At 42.9% G+C, this 14,094-nt stretch overlaps 1 pseudogene; it reads left to right on the top strand.

The window, feature by feature from the left end:
* Positions 1-12,233: 12,233 nt before the first annotated feature.
* LOC129849668 (U2 spliceosomal RNA) lies at positions 12,234-12,414 on the top strand (annotated as a pseudogene).
* Positions 12,415-14,094: the final 1,680 nt, after the last annotated feature.

Here is a 14,094-nt window from a genome sequence, read left to right as displayed (position 1 = left end):
ACAATTTATTGAATTTATTTTAAAAGAGGACGGAACATAAGATTAGAATCATTCAAACAGAATAGGGCCCGGTTTCCCAAAAGCATGTTAAGGATAAATGAATCGTTAGAACCTTCGTAGGAACATCGTACAATTTCCCGAGCGGTTTCACAAAACCATTGTTATTAACGTTGCACTGGAAAACGCTCGTAAATCTAATACACTACCTCAGACCACTCGGAGAACAGCTAAATGCGTCCGTACATGTTTAAAAAAATATTTTTAATAAACAATCTCCGGTAAAACATGAACCTAGAATCACGTGTTTTTCCGTCTGTGACCGCCAATAACATCTGAACAAAGTTGACTACAAATAATACAAAGTTGCCAATGCCTTTGCAATTTATACAAACAAGCGACGAATACAAATATGCTTCTAATGCAAAACGATGACTGTTTTAAAATATAAACAGTAGGCTCTAGGACCATTTTAATCATATTGAAATACATTTAATGTTCAATCAACTGAATTATATTTTGTTACTTGAAGGCTACTGTCTGAAACTAAACCAATTCACCTTGGTGGTGTGCAGACTGGTTTTATATTATTCTTAACGATTTCACACAAAGCAGAAAAAAATGCAACAATTTGTCTGTGAAACTATATATACACTGCTCAAAAAAATAAAGGGAACACTTAAACAACACAATGTAACTCCAAGTCAATCACACTTCTGTGAAATCAAACTGTCCACTTAGGAAGCAACACTGATTGACAATAAATTGTACATGCCGTTGTGCAAATGGGATAGACAAAAGGTGGAAATTATAGGCAATTAGTAAGACACCCCCAAAAAAGGAATGGTTCTGCAGGTGGTGACCACAGACCACTTCTCAGTTCCTATGCTTCCTGGCTGATGTTTTGGTCACTTTTGAATGCTGGCGGTGCTTTCACTCTAGTGGTAGCATGAGACGGAGTCTACAACCCACACAAGTGGCTCAGGTAGTGCAGTTCATCCAGGATGGCACATCAATGCGAGCTGTGGTAAAAAGGTTTGTTGTGTCTGTCAGCGTAGTGTCCAGAGCATGGAGGCGCTACCAGGAGACAGGCCAGTACATCAGGAGACGTGGAGGAGGCCGTAGGAGGGCAACAACCCAGCAGCAGGACCGCTACCTCCGCCTTTGTGCAAGGAGGTGCACTGCCAGAGCCCTGCAAAATGACCTCCAGCAGGCCACAAATGTGCATGTGTCAACATATGGTCTCACAAGGGGTCTGAGGATCTCATCTCGGTACCTAATGGCAGTCAGGCTACCTCTGGCGAGCACATGGAGGGCTGTGCAGCCCTACAAAGAAATGCCACCCCACACCATGACTGACCCACCGCCAAACCGGTCATGCTGGAGGATGTTGCAGGCAGCAGAACATTCTCCACGGCGTCTCCAGACTCTGTCACGTCTTTCACGTGCTCATGTGCTCAGTGTGAACCTGCTTTCATCTGTGAAGAGCACAGGGCGCCAGTGGCGAATTTGCCAATCTTGGTGTTCTCTGGCAAATGCCAAACGTCCTGCGCGGTGTTGGGCTGTAAGCACAACCACCACCTGTGGACGTCGGGCCCTCACACCACCCTCATGGAGTCTGTTTCTGAACGTTTGAGCAGACACATGCACATTTGTGGCCTGCTGGAGGTGGTACTCTCCTCAGACAGTCTGCTACACCTGCAAAGTGGTACTCTCCTCTGAGACAGTCTGTTACACCTGCAAAGTGGTACTCTCCTCTGAGACAGTCTGTTACACCTGCAAAGTGGTACTCTCCTCAGACAGTCTGTTACACCTGCAAAGTGGTACTCTCCTCTGAGACAGTCTGTTACACCTGCAAAGTGGTACTCTCCTCTGAGACAGTCTGCTACACCTGCAAAGTGGTACTCTCCTCTGAGACAGTCTGTTACACCTGCAAAGTGGTACTCTCCTCTGAGACAGTCTGCTACACCTGCAAAGTGGTACTCTCCTCAGACAGTCTGCTACACCTGCAAAGTGGTACTCTCCTCAGACAGTCTGTTACACCTGCAAAGTGGTACTCTCCTCTGAGACAGTCTGCTACACCTGCAAAGTGGTACTCTCCTCAGACAGTCTGTTACACCTGCAAAGTGGTACTCTCCTCAGACAGTCTGTTACACCTGCAAAGTGGTACTCTCCTCTGAGACAGTCTGTTACACCTGCAAAGTGGTACTCTCCTCTGAGACAGTCTGTTACACCTGCAAAGTGGTACTCTCCTCAGACAGTCTGCTACACCTGCAAAGTGGTACTCTCCTCAGACAGTCTGCTACACCTGCAAAGTGGTACTCTCCCCTCAGACAGTCTGTTTCACCTGCAAAGTGGTACTCTCCTCAGACGGTCTGCTACACCTGCAAAGTGGTACTCTCCTCTGAGACAGTCTGCTACACCTGCAAAGTGGTACTCTCCTCAGACAGTCTGCTACACCTGCAAAGTGGTACTCTCCTCTGACAGTCTGCTACACCTGGCGGTTCCTGAATAACAGTCTTTATGAACCCATCATAACAGAACCAGTAGAAAGGGAAAATACAGCCTGGTCCAACAATGGGCTGGTTGTTCTCTGAACGTCCCTCTGTAAAAGAAATTGTGAAGAAATAGTTCTTCGAGTAAATATTTTTTTTTTATTCACAAGCACTTGTGGTAATCTTAGTACAGTAAAACAATGTTTGTCTTCATTGAGTAGCCAAGCTATCGGTCAATCCACAGACATCTTGGATATCTCAGTTACAATCACATGCTTCTGAAACTTCACACGAGATAAAACTAAGGTGATAAAAATCAAGAGGATTTAGGCTGCTTCTCCATTCAATTAGAATTCTAAAAGTTATTAGTAAGACAAGAGAGATTCAATATCTCCCAGATAAAGCAGAGTTTTGCAGGACACAGCCTGTCTGAAAGCATAATATCTCTTATCCACCTTTATGTTTGGATGTTCAGGGAATCGAAGATAAATGATACTTAAAGGTTGATTTAAATTGGTAGATAAGTGATTTGGCATTGTTGGGCTCCCGAGCGGCACAGCGGTCTAAGGCACTGCATCTCAGTGCTAGAGGCGTCACTACAGACACCCTGGATTGATTCCAGTCTGTATCACAACCGGCCGTGATTGGGAGTCCCGTAGTGCGGTGCACAATTGGCTCAGTGTCGTCCGGGTTTGGCCCGGTCGGTAGGCTGTCGTTGTAAATAAGAATTTGTTCTTAACTGACTTGCCTAGTTAAATAAATGAGTTGAGAGGAGGAAACAAAAGAAGATGAGGAAGAGGAGAAAGTTGGATATGATATGATATGTTACCTTTGGCATAACAGTAGGTTACTTAAGGCAAAAACTAAAAGACGGTGGTTGTTCGGGATGGATGTGTTTCCGTATAACGCGAATGTCAATCCAAAGGTTGCATGTTTTGAATCTCATCACGGACAACTTTAGCAACTTTGAAACGACTTACTACTTAGCATGTTAGCTAACACCAACCTTAACCCTATAACTTAGCATGTTAGCTAACACCAACCATAACCTTAACCCTATAACTTAGCATGTTAGCTAACACCAACCTTAACCCTATAACTTAGCATGTTAGCTAACACCAACCGTAACCTTAACCCTATAACTTAGCATGTTAGCTAACACCAACCGTAACCTTAACCGTATAACTTAGCATGTTAGCTAACACCAACCATAACCTTAGCCCTATAACTTAGCATGTTAGCTAACACCAACCGTAACCCTATAACTTAGCATGTTAGCTAACGCCAACCGTAACCTTAACCCTATAACTTAGCATGTTAGCTAACACCAACCGTAACCTTAACCGTATAACTTAGCATGTTAGCTAACACCAACCGTAACCCTATAACTTAGCATGTTAGCTAACGCCAACCGTAACCTTAACCCTATAACTTAGCATGTTAGCTAACACCAACCTTAACCCTATAACTTAGCATGTTAGCTAACACCAACCGTAACCTTAACCCTATAACTTAGCATGTTAGCTAACACCAACCGTAACCTTAACCGTATAACTTAGCATGTTAGCTAACACCAACCATAACCTTAGCCCTATAACTTAGCATGTTAGCTAACACCAACCGTAACCCTATAACTTAGCATGTTAGCTAACGCCAACCGTAACCTTAACCCTATAACTTAGCATGTTAGCTAACACCAACCTTAACCCTATAACTTAGCATGTTAGCTAACACCAACCATAACCTTAACCCTATAACTTAGCATGTTAGCTAACACCAACCGTAACCTTAACCCTATAACTTAGCATGTTAGCTAACACCAACCGTAACCTTAACCGTATAACTTAGCATGTTAGCTAACACCAACCGTAACCTTAACCGTATAACTTAGCATGTTAGCTAACACCAACCATAACCTTAACCCTATAACTTAGCATGTTAGCTAACACCAACCATAACCTTAACCCTATAACTTAGCATGTTAGCTAACACCAACCATAACCTTAACCCTATAACCTAACTTAACAACTCCTAACCCTTTTTTATATATATATTTAATTCAACTTATTATTAAGTAACTGGTTTCACAGCATTTTTTTTGTTTACTCAACTTTTTGATCAAAGTGTTTACAGAACTTAAAGTTTTAAGTTGGTCCAAACTTGAGAACTTAGGCTAGGGACACCCACACATTCAAATAGATATTTTAAATACAAAGTTTTCAACTCACGTTGACATTGTGCATGTTCATAGTAATTATTATTCAACATGTCCTCACCTGGGATTTGAACTCACAACCTCTTGGTTCACAGTATTACTATATTCCTGCTACGCCACCATGTCTGAGTCAATGACTGATTTCACCTGTCAAAGGACACTCCAAAAAAAACATTTTTGATTTATTATAGTGATTTAAGGAGTAACAATAAAACAAAAAAAAATGAAATAATAATAAGTCAATAGGTAAATCAAACCAATGATGAGAGAATAGTCAGATTACTTGATAATTGACTAAGACCTGATGGCGTTGGAGGAAGATCATAATACTGAGAACCAAGAGGTTGTGAGTTCAAATCCCAGATGAGGACATGTTGAATATCATTTACTGCATCAACAAACATCCACAATGTTGTTGTGTGTGAAATATGTAAGTTGAAAACGTTTGTTAACAGCACTGTGTGTTTCACTAGCCTTGATTTTCTCGAGCTTGCAGCTTGGGCCCACTAAAAGTTGAGTGAACTAAAAATGTTAAGTTCAGGTAACACTTTGACTGAAAAGTTGAGTAAACTAAAAAATGGCTGTGGAACCAGTTACTAAATATATATATATATATATTTTTTTTTTTTTTCTTTTTTACAGTGTAACCTAACGTAGCATATAATACTAAAGCAGTCAAACGTAATATATCATACTAAAGTTTAGTATGATATACTACGCGAACACTGTGTACTGGTCAGTACAACACAACCACCGGCTAGTAGGTGGTTGTGTTGTACTGACCAGTACACAGTGTTCGCGGGGTCCGACATGTCAATCAACCTGCTATCTGCCAATCACGGGAATGCCTGGAATGTTCTGATGCCGGGCATCGTGGTGGTTGGCGGAGTGGCGTGGAGGGGGGTTGGGCAGGGGGGTGGAGCATCGGAAGTTAAGACCAGGTTCACCCTTTGTTCTCCCTCTTTCGTCTGGATTTCACAAGAGAAGGTCACGGTTGGCTTGTGGGTTATTTTTCATTTATTTGGCGTGGGCTACGGCCAAACAGTAGCCTGTGTAAAGTTAGGTTAATAAACCGTCAATTCGTAAACTCAAACCTCTGTCTGGATAATTGTTCCTTTATGATCTAGTCAGGTCATTACATTGGTGTCAGAAGTAAAAACGTCGATAAAAGTTAGCCAGCTAGCTAGCTGACTTTTGTGGCTAGCTACCGTAGGTGAGAACGGGGTTGAAAATGCTTCGAGGGAATCCGAAAGTGAAGGTGGAGGTAGGGGACGATTATGGCCAATGAGGTACGTGTGAATGGACGTCGGTGGGTCTGGCTGAGGAGATCGCCAGGGCGTCGGAGCCCAGAGGCCGCTTGAGGGAGGACATTAGAGTGATGGCGGCTGAAGCGGGCATGAGCGCTTTGTCGACTGCTTCGCGCCGATTCTGGTGGGCGGACCGAAGGTGTGACGTCGACGAGGAATCTGGGGCTCAGGATGTAAACAAACATGGCGGCGCCCGGTTCCCAGCTGCGTCCCTAGCTGTTAAGACCCCGAAGTATTCCGGTAAGGCGGATTGGGAAGCTTTTCATGCTCAGTTTGAACTGTTAGCTCATTTTAGTGGCTACTGGCAGGTGCCCCTCTCCCCAGAGGCCAGAGCCAAAACTGTGTTCTCCACTAACAGAGGACACTGGCAGTTCAAGGTCCCGTGTTTTGGCCTGTGCAACGCTCCAGCTACTTTTGAGCGTTTGATGGACAGGGTGCTGGATGGCATCCCCGACAGCAGTGTCTGGTATAACATATATAAAGGCCTCCTCACAATGGCCTTATCATACAAGGCTCTACAGACAGATTAAAAAATACATAGGCTATTTTTGCGTTGATGATGTATGTATTGAAGTCAAGTGGTTCAACATTCAAGTGTATTTTATTGACAACATAGAACTGCTTGTACAAGGCGACGGTCGGTGGAAGTCTGGCGCCACCAAGTGGACAATTTGTTTTGTTCCCTTGTGGCATCAACGCTTCCTGAGATATTTTATAAAAGATAAAATGTTATGTCAATATTATTATCTGCAAATTGTTTCTCCCACCCGTATTTGATAGATTATTCCAATTTATCTGTAAATCTGGTTTTAACTCAATAAGGATTTGTCTAGTTTCCGATTGGAGGGCGGATGAACGCGTGACTTTGTATCCTACCAATGTGTTACATTGTATCAGTGAAAAGTGTCTTTTCCCGACGTTGATCAAATCCCGATCTATGCCACCATTTTTTAACAGCATCATAATCTTTGATATTTGATGTAAAGTTTACAGAGCTCATTTTGCTGTAAGCGTTTCCAGATTTGACGTGTCTGAGAACGGCACCTTCCTCCCGAAAGCATTGCGGTATCGCTTCTCGGCCTTTTGGCTAAGATCAAGAAAAAGATCGCGAGAAGTACCCGCGGGATCCACAAGGAGGTGCGATGTCGACATCGGCCACATCACAGTCAGCAGCCGCTGGACTGAAGAACACGCTGCGTTTTCAATGGACCGGAAATGATAGTTTGATGGAGAGATTTCGTTTTGGGAAGGAAGTTCTTTTTGGACCGCTACGCCTGACAGCAGACGACGTGCACTGCCTGCAACAGAACACACCGGAGAAGTTTTACGACGTCTCGTTCTACACCATCACCAGGCTGGAGGAGGTGAGAGGGCTTTTCCGCGCGAACGCGACAGCACCCGCCCTCAGTGCTTTTCAAGTGGAGTCCCTGTGCAGGCACAACATGAGGGTGCTAACGGTGCACATGTTCAACCCATGGGTCACAGAGGAAACATTAGTGTGCTACCTCAGCCGGTACGTGACCATCTTGCCAGGAGTGAGAGACATTAAGGACGCCCTGGGCATCTGGACAGGGAAGAGGCAGTTCCGTGTGCTGCTAAAGGAGGACGAGAGCGGCCATGATGGCTACCGCCATCCACCCGCTTCTTTTTCCATCGGAGCAGACAGGGGCTACCTTATGTATGCTGGTCAGCCTCGTTTCTGCAGGAAGTGCAGCACCTACGGGCACCTCGCTGATGCCTGCACCCAGACAAGGTGCAGAAACTGTGGGACTCTGGGCCATATAATGAGGGATTGCACCGTGCCCAAGCGCTGCAGTCTGTGCAACTCAGAGGACCACCTGTTCCGTCACTGCCCGAAGGCAGCCCCCTCTTACGCCAGAGCGGTGAGCGGGAAAAGAGCGGAGAGCGACAAAAGACCAGAGAGCGGGAAAAGACCAGACGAGGGAGAAGGAATGGAACTACGCGCCATTGAGGAGGTGGTGGAGGAGCTGGTGATGGAGAGAGAACTGCGAGGGTCCGAGGAGAGCGGGAGTGAGACGCCATCATCATCCCACGAGGAGAGCGGAGAGACCGACGGGAGTTGGAACAAGCAAGTGGAGGGGGAGAAGGGAGAGCCCACCGCGCCCTCGGCTCAGGAGAGCTGGACAACGGTGAGAGAGAGGAGGAAGTGCTCGGTGAAGAGGAAGCAGATGAGCCCTGTTTCCCCACTCATCAGCATGGAGGCGACGGAGAAGTCTGCTCTGGGGGGAAACCGTTTCAGTGTTTTGGAAAGCGGGAGGTCTGAGGAGAAAGGCGAGGGAAACCCGGGCAGCGCAGAAGAGACTCTGCTTTCCCCGTCAGGCAGCTCCATCGACAGCAGCGGTCTGGCACCCAGCGGTGTTCCAGCGCCCACACAGATGGAGGAGGAAAGGGTTTTCCCGACCAAGATCCTTGTGGACAGTCCTCCCGCAGGAGACCACCGTTTCCCGGATAGGCCTCCTAACGAGGAGATGTATTTAAAGTGAGTATGGAAAAATGTCATATTTTAGATAGTAGTCCGTTTCCCTCCTTATCCCATGTCGTCTTTTTTAAACCTAGCTAGCATAAATGTTAGAGGGCTTAGGAACCCAGTTAAAAGGGCGACTGTTTTTTCCCATTTGTCCTCCATTTGCTTCTCTGTGTGTTTTTTACAAGAAGTACATTTAAAAGATCAAAATGACGTGGAGAGGTTTACGCAGGAATGGGTTCAGGGAGAGTCGAGGTGGAGTGTAGGCGGGGTGCATTCAACAGGGGTTGGGGTGCTATGTGGGAATAGGGATTTAAAAATAGTAGGGAGTTTTTCGGCTGTACACGGGAGGGTTTTAATAGTAGATATCGATTGGAGGGGTAAATGTTTTAGATTTATTAACGTGTATGCACCATCGACACCCAAGGAAAGGAGGGAAATGCTTAACGACCTAGACGCTATTTTTATGACAAACAGACAGGTGTTTATGGGGGGAGATTTTAATGTATCATACGACCGAGGTAATCTAGGAGGGCATCTTGTAAAAAGTTTAATAGGTAAATATAATTTGGTTGATACGTATAGAGTGGAGCACGCGGATGCTACAGGTTTCACTTGGGAAAACAGCAGGGGCGCGAGGAGCCGAATAGATTATCTGTTTGCTCCGCGTGGACTCGGTGTGTCCTCTGCGCGCGTCACTCCGGTATTCTATTCGGACCACAGCTGCCTGTCCGTGACAGTAGAATTAAAAACAATTGAATTTGGAAAAGGGTATTGGAAAATTAATAACGGCATTTTACATGACACAACTTTTGAGACAAGATTTAGGTATTTTTTCCAGGGCTGTGTAACTATGAAACCGTTTTATTCTACTGTCATAGAGTGGTGGGAGAGCACAAAATTAAGAATCAAGATTTTTATTCAGAACTTTTGCAAAGACAAAGTACGTAATACCCACAAAGATTTTTATGAATTGCAGAATGAACTAAAAGATCTACACATCCAAGGTAATTTGAATGGTGGTGGATTAGATAAAGACAAATTATGTATCCTACAGAAAAAGCAGCATGCTTTTTTTGAAAAGAAAGCTCGAGACTTCATGTTTAAAAGTCAGCAGGATAAATGGGAAAATGATGAGAAGTGCTCTGCATATTTTTTCAAACAAATTAAATCACGGGGAAAGAGGAGGACTATTTCGGCTTTATTGGACCAAGATGGGGAGATGGTTGAGGATGGAGATGGCATGCTTGGTGTCGCTACACATCACTTTTCTCAGCTATTTCAAAAACAAACAATTGATTATGAGAAGGGGACTAAATTTTTAAAATGCGTGGATGTGCAGATACCTTTAGATATTAGAGACCAATTAGAAGGGGAATTGAAATTAGATGAAATTTATATGGCACTGAAGAGCATGAAAGATAACAAAGTACCAGGAGTGGATGGGCTCTCTAAAGAGTTTTACATCGTTTTTTGGGATTTAATTGGATGTCATCTGTTGGAAGTGTTTAGAAGTATATTTGGTTTGGAGCATATGGGAGGTTCGATGTGCGAGGGGGTAATCTCTCTACTTTACAAAAAGGGAGACCCCAAGACATTAGCAAATTGGAGACCTTTAACAATGTTGTGTGTTGACTATAAATTATTAAGCAAAGCCATAACTAATCGCCTATCATCTGCCATGGCATATGTTGTTGGTTTAGACCAAACATGCGGTGTGGTGGGGAGAAAATTAACCTGGAACTTGCAATTGCACAGAGACGTTCAAGCATATTTAGAGGAAAGGCACTTGCCAGCTATTACTGTGAATTTGGACCAGGAAAAAGCCTTTGACATGGTAAGCCATGAGTTTTTATTTAGAGTTATGGGAAAATTTGGGTTTGGAAATAATTTTATGAAATGGGTAAAAATTCTTTATAGTAATGTGGGTAGCAGGGTAAATATTAATGGGAATATGGGAACGGTCATCAAGCAATTACGAGGTGTCAGGCAGGGGGACCCTCTATCTGCTCTATTGTATGTTTTATATATCGAACCTTTTGCATGCGCAATTAGGACAAATTACAACATCAAAGGCATCCGTTTACCCGGAGGGGATATCCTAAAAATTTCGCAATATGCGGACGACACAGTTTTATATTTACAGGACGACCTGAGCTTGAAAGAGTCTATCAAAGTCATGGATGAATTCTCTGTTGCCTCTGGGTCAAAGATAAACAAGAATAAAACAGAAATAAAATATATGGGACCGTGGAAATGGAGAACTGATCAGTTATGTGGTTTGACTGTGTGCACAGGACCAATGGTAGTGCTCGGCATATCTTTCGGAAATGAAATTAAAGATGACATGTTTAATTGGAAAGAAAAACTAGTATCTCTTAATAAAAGATTGGGACTGTGGAAAGTGAGGCGACTATCCTTTAGTGGGAAGGTGTTAGTGCTGAAGGCGGACATTCTGCCTTCATTACTTCACCTTGCCTATGTGTTTCCCATGCCGGTGTCTCTCAGGAAAACTTTCATACGGGCACTGTTTAATTTCTTTTGGGGGGGATATGAGTACATCCGTAGAGATCGGATGTACCAGCCTATAGAGGCTGGTGGAAGGGATTTCCCTCATATTCCTCTCAAACTAGATGCGTTGTTCTATTCAAACGTTTGTTGTATTTTGCCGTCTTCTGTACACAAATGTCATATTTTAATCAAATTCTGGCTGTCTGTACCGTTAAGGTTCATGGTGGAATGGGATAATAGTAAGCCAAAAGCTGAAAGTATCCCATTACATTTTAAGAAAATAGTGGAATGGGCAAAGAAAACCCCTGTCTGCAAAGTAAAAGAAAACGTAATCAACCACAGATTGCTATACGAAAAATTAATAGAAAATTGTCGTCCTAGAGACCGATTACCAATATCGCCTTCCACCTGGCTACGGGCACAATTAAAAGGGTTAGACAACAGACTGAAAGATTTTAATTGGCTTGTTTTACACAGACGTCTTCCGGTCAGATCAACATTATATGATCATAATTTGACCCTGAATAAATTTTGTCCCAGGGACAATTGTTTTGCAATTGAAACAATTCCCCATGTTTTATGGGAATGTTCTTTTGCCAAATTGGTTTGGAGAAAAATTAAACAATTTTTTGTGATTTTAAAAAACATTGATTATGAAGGGGTAGCCAAACTTGAACTAAAAAATGTGGAAAGGGTGCAATTATTAGCATTAGTGACTCTGGTGTCCCTTATCAAGACCAAACTTTGGGAGGCCAGATGTGGTGCGGTCAATGACACCCTCAAGTGGTCACCGACGGGATTAGTTGAATTTATAAAACAGGACATTTGGAAAAGAATACAATTCGAAATAGATAAGTGGGGCATTGTATCAGTGAAACAGAAATGGAAAGGGGTTTACCCTTCACTTTAAATGTTTTTAGAGCCAATTGAAATGTAGGCTAAGCCTTTGTACATATTTGATATACACTGAGGTTTATTCAGAATTCACTTTGGTATATGTATATGTTTGTATTTATAGAATTCTTTGTATTGTTTTTTAGAGATTGTTAGAGGCAAGTTAAACTTGAATGTAATAACACTGGTCAGGTTCTGCAGAACTGCATTTTTTTGAGTAGTTTTGCTATTGTTATATTGTTACACTATTTTTGGATACTGTTTTTATGAATCGATGTTATGTAATGCACTGATTATGTAATTGTATTTCAATGAGAAATGTAAATAAAATTCTTTTTCCAAAAAAAAAAAAAAAAATCTGTTCTTATCAGTTTAATATCTGATACGTCCCCTATCTGGGGACCATATATTAAATTGATTTTTGGAATAGGGAGATGGAATAGGGGCTTGCTCCGTCCACTCCACGCATCGACCTGGTATTGCAGTACCTCCAGGAACGGTGCACCCCCTGCCGTTGTAAAGAAAAAGCAGACGAAGCCAACCGGATGGTTTGTTTATTATAGTCATGATGGATATTGCGTTTAATTAAGCAAGTCTATGTCACTAGATAGTGGTCAGTCACCCATTTAATCAAAACAAATTCAAATAGTTTTTGATGCTTTAATGCCGTTTTTATGTGTATAATATGATGTACAAAAATATATATGAGCTGTTTTCAAAGAAAATGCAACAATAAAACTTTTCCATAAGAAAATATATGTTCTCTGGGAGACCCGCCAGGGACCTGTGGAAGAAAACAGGCCCTGATCTCATGTCCGCCAGCAGGGGAAGACCTAACGCTCCAGCTCGTGCTGTTATGGGGTGGGCCGAAGGCCTCCACAAAGCTCTGGCCCACCCTCACGTGTCTGAAGGACGCACTGTGGTCCTCCCGCAACCTGCTGGTAGAGAAACGAGTCCCTCATGGTGTACTCTTGTACTATTTCAATCAGGAAACAACTGTCTTTACCTACTATTTTTTTTGGAACAAGGTTGTCGAGTTTCAAAACAGGAAATGGATTTTCAAAATGTAGTTGTCTTTTTAAAACATAAATACATTCATCAAAAGAACACGACTGCTTGCAACAACAAAAAAGATTAACGCGACTATACTTGTCTCTTGTGTCCAAGCGGAAAAAACAGGAAGTTAGTTTTGTATTTTAAAAATCCCAGTAGATCTATACATTTTCTTTGCAGTCACTAAAATCATGATGATCAAAATTGGAAGTGCAACTATCCAAAGGTACAGAATTATGGGAAATGACTCATTTTAAGCATATTTCACCAACCAATATTACAAATCAAATTTGATACCTGATTTCAAAAAAATATTTCAAAAATAAGCAGATTGTGTGCCTGATTCATTCATCAGTACCATCCCAATCCAATTCCATGTATTCAATACATGGCTGGTTTGCTCTTTGTTTTGTCGACTTTCCATTGGCGTACAGAAACACAATCCACAACAGAGCTAAGGAAAGGTGGAGGAACACAAGTTCAAGTGCTTAATTTGAGCCGAATCCTGTCGGAACAAGATCCGGCACCTCTACGTTTTGGACTGTTTCGTTCCGGACCCTATTTGGCCGGATCTGGTACCTCTCGTGGCATGAAAAATAAGTGTCACTTTTTACAATGTAAAGTTCTAATAAACACGAACAAAGTTCATTTGAGTTGCCTCCTCCTTAATTCCCCCCCCCCCCCCCCCTGTATCTCTCACCAAACTAGAATGAGATTCCCTTTCTAAAATCTCTCTCTGCTCTGATAGACATGAGCCTGCAACTCTCATCTCTCCAGCGTCGCACTTCATCATTCCCCTTATAGAATCATACGAAGGGTTCTGGAGGAGCTGAAGCACGCATGAGAAATTGAAATAAATGTGCCAAAGTTATAGAGTTACTGCTGTCTGTTCAGAAATACATTTAATAATTCAGAATAGCCTACTACACCATGAGAACGCCTAAACGTTTGCCACAGAGGATAAATAGCCTATTGGAGTGTACAATACAAGGCATAGTCTACAGTCGGGGACGCGCGCATAGGCCATCACCAGTGAGTGAGCCGCACATCTTTGGGTGAATCAGTGAAACTGGAAAGCATTTTTAGGACTATAATTTCCTATAGTCTCCACACAACTAGGCGTTGGGTATTGATGGA

Source organism: Salvelinus fontinalis, unplaced genomic scaffold (genome assembly GCF_029448725.1).
Source record: "Salvelinus fontinalis isolate EN_2023a unplaced genomic scaffold, ASM2944872v1 scaffold_1616, whole genome shotgun sequence".
In the NCBI taxonomy this organism is placed as follows: domain Eukaryota; kingdom Metazoa; phylum Chordata; class Actinopteri; order Salmoniformes; family Salmonidae; genus Salvelinus; species Salvelinus fontinalis.
The sequence above is the reverse complement of the archived record's forward strand: the minus strand, read 5'-3'. Positions and strand labels throughout refer to the sequence as shown.